Below are 13,482 nucleotides of genomic sequence, written 5' to 3'. Positions count from 1 at the left end.
GCGGAGCACAGGCTCCAGACGCGCAAGCTCAGTAGTTGTGGCTCACGGGCCTAGTTGCTCCGTGTCATGTGGGATCCTCCCAGACCAGGGCTCGAACCTGTGTCCCCTGCATTAGCAGGCAGATTCTCAACCACTGCGCCACCAGGGAAGCCCATAGATGTGACATTTTATAGTAATCACAGGTCAATTTAAAAGTGAACTATCCATGGTTAGTAACTAATGATCAAATGTTGCCGTTTTGATCATATGCAACTTTATTTCTCTTACTAGGTTAAGGCCTTGCTATCTTTAGAACCACTGTGGAGTAGTGAGTGGAAAATAAGGATCAGCCATTTATTGATACAATGCTTGATTTTGCACTGTAGTTAAAAATAATCTTATGAAAATCAGTCACTTAAGAAATGTATATTTATAGTTTATGATAGACCAGTTCAATGGAATAGTATCCTATATATGCTTATTTTAAATAAAATTGCTTGTATCATTCTAATGGGCTGTATCAGTTATCTTATTAATATATTAAAATAATGCAGCAAACTTAGTGGCTTAAAAGAACACATCTATTATCTTACTGTTTCTGTGGGTCTGGAGTCTGGATACAGCTTCTCTGGCTTCTCAGCAATGCTGCAATCAAAGGCAGTTGACTGGGGTTGAGGTTTCATCTGAAGGCTTGACAGGGAAGGATCTACTTTTTGGTTCATTTCCTAGTGGTTGTAGGACTGAGGGCTTCACTTCTTGCCAGGGGCTTCCTTCAGCAACTAGAGGCTGCCCACAGCTCCTCGTCACGTGAACTTCTCCAGCTTGGCTGTTTGCTTCCTCAAAGCCAGCTAGGGAGAAGGAGACTCCAGCAAGGCAGGTGCTGCACTCTAATATAACAGAGTCATATAATCATTCATAGCTTGTCACCTTTGCTGTGTTCTGTTGGAGGAAGCAAGTCACAGGTCCTACCTACCTTCAAGTAGGGGGATCTTGCAAGGCAGGTATCCTGGGAGCTGTCTTGGAGTCTTCCTGAAACATGATCCATCAATAGCTTTCTGGAAGACATTTCCAGTTTTTAAGGAAAACAATGTAATTATGGGAAATTAAAAAATTAGATATTAACCTTATAATATATAAAATGCACTGTATTTAATTATTGCCACCAGCATTGATTAAAAATCTTCCTGGTTCATATTTTATCTTGTGAAAATGGATGAAATCAAGAGCTTAGTCTTCTAAGCCTACCTGAATCGGTTTTCATCCAACATAGCTTATCTTCTCCTGACTGAAGCTGATAGTAGCATGTGATGGTTTTAAAGGATGTCACTGTTGATGCAAATTTGATTATAAAATGTGTACCCCTTTGGGACTCCCTGGCTGAGCCTCTTGGCTTCTTACACCTGCCTGTTAGCTGTCATTGGGTCCCCCAGGTAGTGATGCTCAGACATGTTCCATGGAGTTGGCACTGCCATCCATGGCAATCCAAAGCTTCTTGTAATATATTTCATAGAAAATTTGACTTTTACATATGGACAACCAGCCATTTGCAGACACTTTCCCTGGTCCATCCCGGAGCTTCAGCTAATGGACTCATCATGCAGCCCCAGAACAGTTTGCAGCCACCTTCTATGGTTTGATGCGCGATCTGACCATTAGCTGCCTGAACCTACATGCTGGACCACACGTGCATGGGTGCCTGCGTCCATATTTCATTACCTGCTTTTTTACTGATGTGCTTACACAGTGGAGCAGCTGAACATCTGAGGAAAGTGCCTCATTGCCAAATGGTCCTCTTAGTTTCAGGCAGTTACCTCAGGTTTATACTTTCTATGTTATCCTGAATCGTTGAGAAAGAACAAAAGACTGGTCTGATCAATTTTTAGAAGGTAGCCCACTTGAAGATTTAGAACAAAACCATTATCACTAGGGAAAAAAAATGGGACCCATTTGTCATCAGCTCTCTGGACCTTTCCACATGGTAAGGCATAACTGCTCTGCCCCATTCTCATATGAAAGGAGAGGCGCTGAGTTTTAGAGAATAAGTTTCCTTTTCCTTTTGTACTTCATATCAAAAACTTGTCCTGTGACCCTTTCAGAACATGGTCCTTATATATTAGAGGGCATCAAATTGATGTTTCTTAGTTTTTGCTTTTTTATTCTGGAAAAGTTGCTAGGAGAAAAAAAAAATGTCGTGATAGGCATAGAATGAGTCTTTGCAGTTGCACAATACAGAGGAAGAAACCAAATTCCCAGACAACTAGATTTTCTAGACCTGAAACTGGCATTAAAGAAAATTATCTAAACATACCAACTTCATTTTATAGATTAAACAATGAGACCCACCAAGGTAAATCTGTGGACACAGGCTCATAGAATAAGTTAACCCTGGCCCTCTAGGCCATCCCTTTTTTGGTTTAAGGAACAATTCCATTTGTTATAGAATTATTGAGTACCAACTTTGAGCTAGGAACTTGGCATGCATAGTTTTGGAAGCTCATAACTTTCTTTTAACCTGATTGCTGTTATTTCCCTGCTTTTACATAGGAAACAACTTAAGAAAGGTAATCAAACAAAATAAAAAATCCACAAAAAACCGTGTCCATGCTACCCAGGTAGAAAGTAGTAACAGGATTTTAACTTGGGTCATGGTGCCATTTCTAGCGTTCTGGGGAGCCTTTTTCCAACTTTTCTTAGAGAAGAAGGAGTTGTGGATTCATTCAGGCACAACCATTATGGGTGGGTGACATGTTCTGTTACTTTTTAAAGTAACTTGGAAAGTTCTGGGCCATATACTTTCAGGAGTTGAACTTAGAAGCAGCAGGTTTTTAGCAGAAACAGGGAGACCAATTATTTCCCAAAAGCTCTGAAATAGGTACATGGTTGGGCTGATTTGTTAGGATTGATTCAGAAAATTTAGGAGGTAACAGTATTAAGCCCTGGGGGCTTTGAGGCCTGTTCAAGACTAAGGAAGTTTCCATGGGGAGAGGAAAGGCCAGTTGAGTCTCTTTGTAGAGCAGTCTGAGTAGAGTTCTTCTGAGGATTTCCCTGTTTGATCCTATTCTCTTTTGGTGAGGCAGGCCCCTCTGTGGTCATTTAAACACCTCATTGAAAGGCAGTTCTAAATGGTTTTTAAAATGAGGTCTGGTGAGGTCCAGGGCTGCTTGAAGTTCCCCAGAGCTGGGTTTCCCCCTCGCTTGGAATCACACCGTTTATTTTTAAAAGCTTTCGCGGTTGGACCCTTCTGTTTTGTTATTGCAGCTGGACCCACTTAGTCCTCCCTTGTCTCCTCCAGCCCTTTTGTGGTTTGGGGTACTGATTGGAGCTTTAGGACTGGGTTGAAGGGACAGGAGGCCAAGGCCACGGACACATCTGCTTTCTGTTAGCACCCAAAGTCACAGGTGCCCCTAATGGGGCTCTGCCCACTCACCAGAAATGGTCCTCTTTTCTTCTCCCCTCTCTGTGTTCTCCTTGAGTTCCCTTGAAAGTCAGGGTTTTTCATTTTCTCCTTTTCTGATGTTTTGTTCTCTGCTTTCAATTACCCCCTCTTCTTCCCCAGGCAAATCCTGATTCTCACCTGCACTCAGATTCCTGACGCTTGTCTTTATAGCAGCAATTATTTGCAGTGGGTTGTTGAAGAGAGATTAAACTGCCCAGGAAGGCACAGTGTGACCATGACACGTATGTCCCTCCCTGGCCCAGCTGGGGACAGAGCAGCTCTTTGTTGAGCTCGGTTACAAGGAATTCAAACCCTGCTGAAAGATGAAGCTGGTGAGTAGAAATTCTGCAGGGAACCTAGAAGGATTTACTTTAATTAGAATTTATGCCCCAATCTAAGTCCCGTACCTGCGGGCTTCTTGGAAACAAAGAGCTGACTTCTGCTGTAATTGGCAGGTGGAGACTTGACTCTTTCTAAGCGCCTTCTCTGGTCATCCTCAAACTCTTTTTGAGCACGTTCTTCTCTCTGTGCTTTGTGCCTCTGAGGCTCTCCAGATAACGTGTACCCTGCTGACTCACACTTCCTGGAAGGGTCTTCTGAAAGTTTTAGTCAAATTCCAACCGTTTCTCTGCTTTTCAGCTCAAAATTTTGGTGGTGCTTAAGCCGTCCTTTCATGCTGCCACTAGATCTCTCCAAAACTCTCAGTTAACGTATACACACGTCCTTATTTTTAGCATCTAGTATTCGGAGAGAGCAGGGACTTTTTAGAGCCAGCTTTGGCTGAAAAGCCAGATGGAATAGTCGTTAAAAACAAAGTTCTCACGATTTCTTATTACAGGATTGCTCGATCCCAGTCTGAAACCCGTTTCCTGTCCTGGCCTGTTCATGTAGGCACATTACCTCCTGGTCTCGAGAGCTAAGCCCCTGGTCTGCTAACTAACCAGGGAACTCCTCGAGAAGTGTGGTTAGTCTGCAATAATCACAGCTTCAGGTGTAGGCAAGATACAGCCCTGTCTGATGCTGGTGAAATAAAAATGCAGGTACCTGACTCATATCTATCATTCTTGGGTTCGATTTATCATTTATAGATGATTCGGATTTTCTCTATGAATGTGTCTGTGGAGCCTACCGGCTTATATTTTTGTGATCGTGGCTGAAAGTACTCTTTCTGAACTTGGGAAATTGTTTGTGCATTGCTTTTTCAGTATGTTTTCTCAGTCTGAGGGCACATGTGAGCCATTTCTGTTCTTTTCACTCTCTTTCTTTGGACAACTCCCTGTGTATAGGTGGAGGTGGGGGGAAGGTGCTCAGTTTTCTTTCCTTTTCTTCATTATAAAAGGAGGAATCTAGTTTACAAGGAAGTCAGTTCCATTCCAAAAGGTATTAATTATAATTCTTAATGTTGTAATAAAGGGGAGGATTTTCTAGAGGAAAAAGCCTGTAAAACCATAAGGAAACAAGAAAGTAAAGGCTTTGGGCCTTTTTATTTTATGGCCTTTATGGATTGCTTTGCCTATTTTGTTTTTTAATGTTAAAGGTCTCAGTGTACTTTGTAGTGTAGTGACTCCATTGAATTAAGACTTTCATGGACTAGGAAAAAAAAGCAGTACTCGCCGGTCTGTACCAGTTTAACGTTTTCTCCATTATACGCTGTGTAGCAAGAAAACACTTTCCTATTTGACATGTGACTGATGGGAATATGCCAGAGGGCCAGTGTGATGTGTTTGGAACTTCAAGTTAATAGCCTCGGTTGTCAGGCATCTATTATCTCAAGTGTAATGAGACACAATCAACTCTTTAGACTGTCATCAGCCTTTAAATTGAGGGAGCAAGGATCATCATCTGCTGCAGAACCCAAGGATCTGGTTCACATCATACAATGAGGGCACTAAAGAGTCCTGCCAGCCAAAGCCAGAGCCCCCAGTCGGCAAGCAAGTGAACTTGGCCACTGGCCTGTCATCCCTGATGCCCAGAATCATCCTGATGTCTGTTTCTGAGGGGTCTGACTCTCACTCTAGAAAGGTTAATGCCAGACAGCCAGGCACCAGGGACTCCCACAGTTCGCTCCTAGCGTGATGAGTTCTGGACTCCTGAGAAGGCAGAGGGCCAATCGTTTTCTTCTCAGGAACAGTCAGGTAGCTTGTGTCTTTGGAGTTTCCATTGCCTGACCCTTCATCTCTGTCCATCGAGGCAGCCCCTCCTCTGTGTGACATACACTCCACTCACGCAATCCTGCCGCCCACCTTCACATCATCTTACGTCAGCCAGCATCTGACATTCCCATGTAGAGCTGGGACATGGTTATGGTATTCTGTCTGTTGTTCATGACCTTCACTATTTCCAGTCTGTCCTTACAGAGGACTCATAGTACTCATACCCTGTAAGTTCATCGTGAACCCTGAATTAGCTAGTGCTGAATCATCGCTCCTAGGGGACATACGGGGCTAGGTTCCTGTGAGCTTCTGGTCCCAACATCTTCATCAACCTACGAATAAAGAACCTCATTTTAATGCATATTTCTGATAAAGACACCTTATTTAATATATAGTTGATCCCTTACCTTTGCACTTACAGCCAGCAGCACATTTTGTGGTAAAAAATAAGTTTTAGCCAGTAGGCGAATTCACAAATATGGAATCTGTAAATGTGGAATCCGTGAATAATGAGGATTGACTGTATTTTCTTTTTCTCTCATGAATATCAGTTACCATTTGAAAAAAGTAATGTTTGGAGTTGTCCAACTCCGTTTGTACTCTGAATCCCATAGGTGCAAAGTAGATGTTTAAGCTCCTGGTAAGGAAGCAGGATTTTTCTGTCAATCCCTGTGTCCTTGGTATTTGCAGTGTCACTGATGGAAAACTTCCCAGCCTTTGAAGCAGCTCTCAGACATTCCTTCTTCCTGATGGAATTAGACCTCTTTGGACACTTTCCTGCCTGTCCTTGTGTGGCCTCTTTATCTCTGGACATCAGTGCTTCTGCTTTGACCTGGAGGAGAACGATGATTTTAGAGCTTTTGTAATAAATAGCACCTTGAATAACAAGCTGGGTGAGGAAACTAGGCACATCTACCAAGCAAGTGGCGACAACGGTTACTTTGCATCTCTAGTTTCTCTTTTTAAATTTTGCCTAGGGAGAATGTGGCTGGAAGGTAAAAGAAAGTTTCATTTGCTCCGGGTTAAAGATGTGGCCTTATTTGTGGGAGCCCACCATGATTCTTCTTTTAACAGGGCTGTGAAACTTCCTTCTGAAACACAGTGCTGGCCTCCGTGCCCTGGTGGGAGCCATCAGGGGCCAGGCTGGATTAATCTGGGCGGGGATGCTTTTCTTCTTGTGAGATCATGTATTGGCACGTGGGCTGGCACCCTGGCTGAGTTGCAACAGAGCTTTCTCCCCGAGCTGCCGACGTCTGCTGACGAGCCAAGGACGGCTCTGAAATTCCTGCACAGCATCTTGCTTTGGGAAGCCTGCGGTTCCTCGATCACTGTGTGTCTGTCAAAGCAAATTGAAATCGAGGAGAAGGGGTCTCCCTCTGGTGATTTCAGCAGGGATGAAGATGTCTTCTGAGCAATGACAGTTCCCAAAGTGAATGTCCTTGAGGGAGGAGAGCTCGTGTCGTTGTAAGTTCTCTGCCCTTCCTTTCTTTAAAGGTCTGCTGTAGCCATAAGGAGCACTGTAGGGCCTGTGGTATGGGCTGTAGGACTGACAAAAGGAAAAGATGCTGGTGGGAAAGGTGAAGCAGGGGAACGAGGGGAAGAGTCTGTTTCTATTGACAGTTTGTCCTTTGATGGCAGATGGACTAGGTGTAGGGCTAAAACCTTTCAGTCATTCAGATTTCCGCCATGATGATTATTTTTTTCCTACTACTGTATGGTTCAGATAGAACCAAAACTGTTACTTGGTGTCCACACTTTGTCAGGTGCCTTGTCTGCAAAGTGGAGTTCCCATCTGCCATCCATGGCCAAGAGAAGAAGATAACGATGGGGAGGTTGACCTCTCCCAAGGTTCACAGCAGAGGGAAATCATGAAAGCTGGGTCTTTCTCATATCAGGGTGGTTATGATCAATTTGCATCTTTTTAGCTTCTGTTGAAAGACCCCTGCGTCCTCCCCCCACCCCCAGAATATACAATTAGGAGAGACCTAGTGTGCTGGGGGTGAGGAGTTTGTCAAGGAATGTGGGTAAAGACCATGCTATTACATCAAGCTACGGTTTGGTGGTTTACCTTAGGAGTCTTTGAGGCAAGCAGCTGTAACCAAAATTTCATGCTACTCTTCTGATTTACAGCTTCTTTTACAATATTTGGAAAGGCAGCATCACTTGAGAAATTGTCAGTAAATAATGCATAGCCCTGCCCCAGGGCAATCTGAAGCACACGACCATGTAAATAGCCAACAAGGCGAGATGTTTTGTTCCCAGAATAATAACGGGTCTTATCACATCTTCCCACATTGCTATCAGCTTTCCATGCGAATGAGGGGTTCTGTTTATGGTTTAATTTCCCTGATGTGCACGGTGACGGCTGCATGGATGGGATGGTCCATAATTAGATGGTAGTTCCTCTGGTGAAATGTGTGAGGAGAGACAGATTTTGCACCAACACTGTGCTGAGACGCTAGCTGTCTGCTGGTCCAAGAGAGGGGACGTGGATGAGAAACCTGATGTGACAAGAATGTCTTATTTATTTTTTGCGGTATGCGGGCCTCTCACTGTTGTGGCCTCTCCCGTTGTGGAGCACAGGCTCCGGATGCGCAGGCTCAGCGGACATGGCTCACGGGCCCAGCTGCTCCGTGGCATGTGGGACCTTCCCAGACCGGGGCACAGACCTGTGTCCCCTGCATTGGCAGGCGGACTCTCAACCACTGCACCACCAGGGAAGCCCAAGAATGTCTTATTTTAACATGAATATATAGTTTGAAAAACAAAATCCCAAAGCAAGGACAAGTCTGTGTCCTGCTGTCACTTGACTTTATTTTCTGTATCACTGTTTTGTCCTCTTCACTAGAGTCATATAGACCTTTCTTTAAAGCTGGATTCAATTGTTAGGCTCATTACCCTCATGGAATAGCATCACTTTTGTAGGCCTAAGTATGAACGGAGTCAAAAAACATAACATTAAGATTAAAATGCACATTTTAAAGTCAAGCATAAAATGTCCCTAAGCACAGATTGATTTTCTGCTACTGAATTATCTCAAATGCTTTTAAGTTTTTAACTGGGTAAAGCACGTCATAATTTCACGTTCACGTTGTCCAGAGCACGTTCATGTTTTCTAAAGCTATGTGTGACGTGGAAAACTAGAGGGTGAAAGGGAGCTGCTTTATACTTCCTTATTCTGCAGTTAACTGGGGAGAAGGGACATAGGGTGAGCAGGCCATCAGCTGAGGGTCAAGTATGTTCAGGACACTGTGTGGGTGAAGGGGCCTGAAACCCGTGATTATAGAGAGAACGGAAGCCCAAGGACAAAACACTGTAGATTTTGTTTTAATCAATCGCTACAGAATTGCTATGTAGGAAACACTCCAGTTCAAATGAACACTATTAGTTCAGAACTTAGAGTAATTTTTACTTAGCAATTCACCTGGTAGCTGTGAAAAATGGGTTTACTAAGGGAATTATCAGTATAAGCATTCGATTTACAAAACATAATGTGTATATCACTAAGGAAAGGCATTTTCCTGACTGGTCACTGTTGGCCACCGGGTTGGCCTTGTTCTCCTGTCCTGACTCTGTTCATGTGAGTGGCCATCTCTCCATGGGGACATCTCTGAGCACCTAGAGAGGTTTTGGGGGGAGTGGAGGCAGCTCTCCCAGGGAGTCTGCAGAAGGACCCTTGTATATGTCAGTCGGCTTCATAGATAAGAAGAGAGCAATTTTGGCTTCTTTGCACAGGAGAGTCTGGGATAAGTTTGGATCTTACAAGAGCATAAACAGGATGTAGAAAAGCGGACCCAAACCTGTAGGAGTAACATCAGAAAGCTGCCTCTGAGACTTGAAATCCTAAAGAGAGGCGAAAGGAGAATTTTATTTTGAGCAGAGATGGGATCAAGGCAAGCCTCAAGCCTCTGGTCCAGGAAGGTGTGACTTCCTTTCCTCAGGACTTTCTCTCCCACACAGCCGCCATCCACCATCTCCTACCCGGGCACCTGCTGAGCGCCTGGCATCTTCTAGACCTGGAGGAGGGCCAGGCAGCATCTCGATCCCACCTAGGTTTGGTGTGCTCTGTTTTTTCTGGGTGATTTTGATTGCTGTCAGATTGGATGATGTGATGCCAAGTTGGAAGAGTATCTCAAGAAGCTGACTTTAGAATTATTCCCCCTGGGTCCGTGGGTCCATTATCATCTGCACACGCCTGGAAGTAAAATGAAGGAAACCTTATCGGATGTTTGCCCGTCTGCCTAAGCCTGAGCTTGGGGACTCAAAGTTGAATAGGACAGGATGAGTGCCCTTGATGGGGGAAGCAGACAAATAAACAACAGAGGGTGATATGATATAACCAGAGGCAGGCACTGGGTATCCTGGAAACAGAGGAGGGGTGACTGCATCGCATGGGGACACAGGGGACACGTGGATTTCAGAGAACCAGCTGGGATGCAGGAACGGCCCTTAGGATGATTGGCTTGAGTGATGAGGTTGAGCCAACAAGATATAATCCAAAAGGGCAAGAAATACAGAGTTCTTGATTCAGATTCATAAATAAACTTCATATGTACCACAAAGAGGGGAGTTACTTTCTCAGTAGCTTGTAAAATCAAAAGAAAAAAAAAACACAAAGCAATGGCAGTGGTCAGTTTCATCCTGTCCATCCCAAAGAGGAGGGATTTGTCTTCTTGACAGTTTATGGAAAGGAAACCCAAACCCACCCCGTGTTGGAGGCAGGGAGAAGGGACAGGAAAAACAGTCACTGGGGGTTTGTATGGGTCAGACATGACCTGGATGACTCTCCCTGTGTTGTCACATTTACTGGTAGAGCTTGTCAATGGAAAATAACAGAACACAATTTTGTAAAATGCTGTCTGTCTTTCAAACCAGTCTTGTTTCCTTTCCACTTAGTCCAGTGGAGCAGGGCTTGTATTGAATGTGGTGGTTAGCAATTGACTGTGGCTCATTTAATAGTCAGTAAGCTCAGAAGTTTCCCCATTATTCAACACTCCTGTCCCAGGTCAGATATTTTTGTCCACGGTGTCACTAATCAAGGATGGGGAGAGAGACGCAGGTAGGGGGGATGCATTTAAGTCAGGGTCGTGGGCTGACATGTTTAAGGGTGTGTGTTGCAAAGAAAATGGAGAAAGCATCTTTGATTCATACAAAAAAGAGTGTCTCTTCTACAGCAGGTTTGCATCAGGATGCGCCCGGCCTTCTGGTTCCATTTAGTGAGTCCGATTTGATCAGATCTTGTCCTTGCTGGAGGCTGCAGGATGTGAAGAACGGCTTCATGACTAATCTAAGGCAGCTGACATGGTTGTTTTTAAACATTAGTGAAGCTATGCTGGTTCTTCCTGGGGAAGAAGTTTCAGTACAGTTTGTGCTGAAACGGGTGACATGACTCATTGCCAAATGTAAAGAAATGAAAATCTTTCTAGTCCCCTACATGTGTAAACACTGTAAACACAGCCATGTTTATAGGAAAGTTAGACACCATCTGGTTCAATACAGAGTAGCCTATTTCTTATTTTTATCACTAATTTATATTGAGAGGCTGGCAAATAGAACACAAGTAGATTTTGGGTTATGCAACACACCCAGGGATTCATGTAGTGTTAATCCTGCTGTAGCCTCAAAAGCATGAAACAAATGCATCTCTGAGCAACTTGGCCTCTTGCAGTAATGAAGAAAGGAGTTGTCTTCTTCCTTAGTCTTGGAGCCCACCTTTGACAATGGAAGACCCGACAGGTCATTGGGACTGATTTCAGCAGGTTTTAAATGTCCATTATTCTTTTTTTTTTAACGTCTTTATTGGAGTATAATTGCTTTACAGTGGTGTGTTACTTTCTGCTTTATAACAAAGTGAATCAGTTATACATATACATATGTTCCCATATCTCTTCCCTCTTGCGTCTCCCTCCCTCCCACCCTCCCTATCCCAGCCCTCTAGGTGGTCACAAAGCACCGAGCTGATATCCCTGTGCTATGCGGCTGCTTCCCACTAGCTATCTATTTTACGTTTGATAGTGTATATGTGTCCATGCCTCTCTCTTGCTTTGTCACAGCTTACCCTTCCCCCTCCCCATATCCTCAAGTCTGTTCTCTAGTAGGTCTGTGTCTTTATTCCTGTCTTACCCCTAGGTTCTTCATGACCTTTTTTTTCTTAGATTCCATATATATGTGTTAGCATACTGTATTTGTTTTTCTCTTTCTGACTTACTTCATTCTGTATGACAGACTCTAGGTCCATCCACCTCACTACAAATAACTCAATTTCTTTTCCTTTTATGGCTGACTAATATTCCATTATATATATGTGGTTGCTTCCATGTCCTGGCTATTGTAAATAGTGCTGCAATGAACATTTTGGTACATGACTCTTTTTGAATTATGGTTTTCTCAGGGTATATGCCCAGTAGTGGGATTGCTGGGTTGTATGGTAGTTCTATTTTTACTTTTTTAAGGAAACTCCATACTGTTCTCCTGAAAAATGGAGCTGGAGGAATCAGGCTCCCTGACTTCAGACTATACTACAAAGCTACAGTAATCAAGACAGTATGGTACTGGAACAAAAACAGAAATATAGATCAATGGAACAGGATAGAAAGCCCAGAGATAAACCCATGCACATATGGTCACCTAATTTACAACAAAGGAGGCAAGAACATACAATGTAGAAAAGACAGCCTCTTCAATAAGTGGTGCAGGGAAAACTGGACAGATACATGTAAAAGAATGAAATTCGAACACTCCCTAACACCATACACAAAAATAAACTCAAAATGGATTAAAAACCTAAATGTAAGGCCAGACACTATCAAACTCTTAGAGGAAAACACAGGCAGAACACTCTATGACATGAATCACAGCAAGATCCTTTTTGACCCACCTCCTAGAGAAATGGAAATAAAAACAAAAATAAACAAATGGGACCTAATGAAACTTAAAAGCTTTTGCACAGCAAAGGAAACCATACACAAGACAAAAAGACAACCCTCAGAATGGGAGAAAATATTTGCAAATGAAGCAACTGACAGAGGATTAATTTCCAAAATTTACAAGCAGCTCATGCAGCTCAATAACAAAAAAAATAAACAACCCAATCCAAAAATTGGCAGAAGACCTAAAGAGACATTTCTCCAAAGAAGATATACAGATTGCCAACAAACACATGAAAGAATGCTCAACATCATTAATCATTAGAGAAATGCAAATCGAAACTACAATGAGATATCATCTCACACTGGTCAGAATGGCCATCATCAAAAAATCTAGAAACAATAAATGCTGGAGAGGGTGTGGAGAAAAGGGAACACTCTTGCACTGTTGGTGGGAATGTAAATTGATATAGCCACTAAATGTCCATTATTCTTCATGCCTTTGGAGATATGAACGTTCGGAAATGATTTCAGTGCATTTGCTGGATTTAAGCCAAAAAACAAGGGCATAGTTTCACTGTTAAATCAAAACACGATTTGCTTGGCCCAGGTTGCTGTATCCCATGTAAAACAGCAGCATTAGAGTCTGAGCACATAAAATAAATGAAGACGTGGAGAGCCCAGAACTGACACAGCCCAGCATGCATATTGGATTGGCTTGTATGGGTTTGTACTAATCTGATTGTGCTTACTGAGTTAAAGGAGAATGTCTTTATGTTTCTCTCTACTGAATTGGAGAGAAAGCATCCTTTGTAGCTGGAAAGTTCCAAAAGACTTCTTCTATCTGTTCTTTTTTTAGGAAAATATTTTTTCTGAGTGATTTACCCCATTGCCGCTTCAGTAACAGTTCATTGTGAATTTCACAGTCTGCCATCTTTCCAGGGGTAAAAACCGTCTTCTCCTTCATGCTCTTGCATGAGACCTTTGTCTGCCTTAGCTCAGCTTCGTCCTGAGAAGGTTTTGGTGTCAGTTGTGACTTTAATCTGTG

The 13,482-nt window shown here is 43.2% G+C and overlaps 1 protein-coding gene across 5 annotated transcripts in view; it reads left to right on the top strand.

Annotated features, from left to right (window-relative positions):
- Window positions 1-13,482, top strand: part of SEMA5A (semaphorin 5A) — a 484,691-nt gene that overhangs the window by 105,377 nt on the left and 365,832 nt on the right. For 4 of the 5 annotated variants that reach the window (XM_060146861.1, XM_060146860.1, XM_060146857.1 and 1 more), the window contains exon 1: window positions 6,850-7,032. The exons of the other annotated variant lie outside the window; for it this stretch is intronic. The gene's annotated coding sequence lies outside the window, so the exon portion shown is untranslated. Of the gene's footprint in view, window positions 1-6,849; window positions 7,033-13,482 lie in introns of those variants that run through there. 5 annotated transcript variants of the gene reach the window in all.

This window comes from Lagenorhynchus albirostris, chromosome 3, assembly GCF_949774975.1.
Source record: "Lagenorhynchus albirostris chromosome 3, mLagAlb1.1, whole genome shotgun sequence".
NCBI lineage: Eukaryota > Metazoa > Chordata > Mammalia > Artiodactyla > Delphinidae > Lagenorhynchus > Lagenorhynchus albirostris.
The sequence above is the reverse complement of the archived record's forward strand: the minus strand, read 5'-3'. Positions and strand labels throughout refer to the sequence as shown.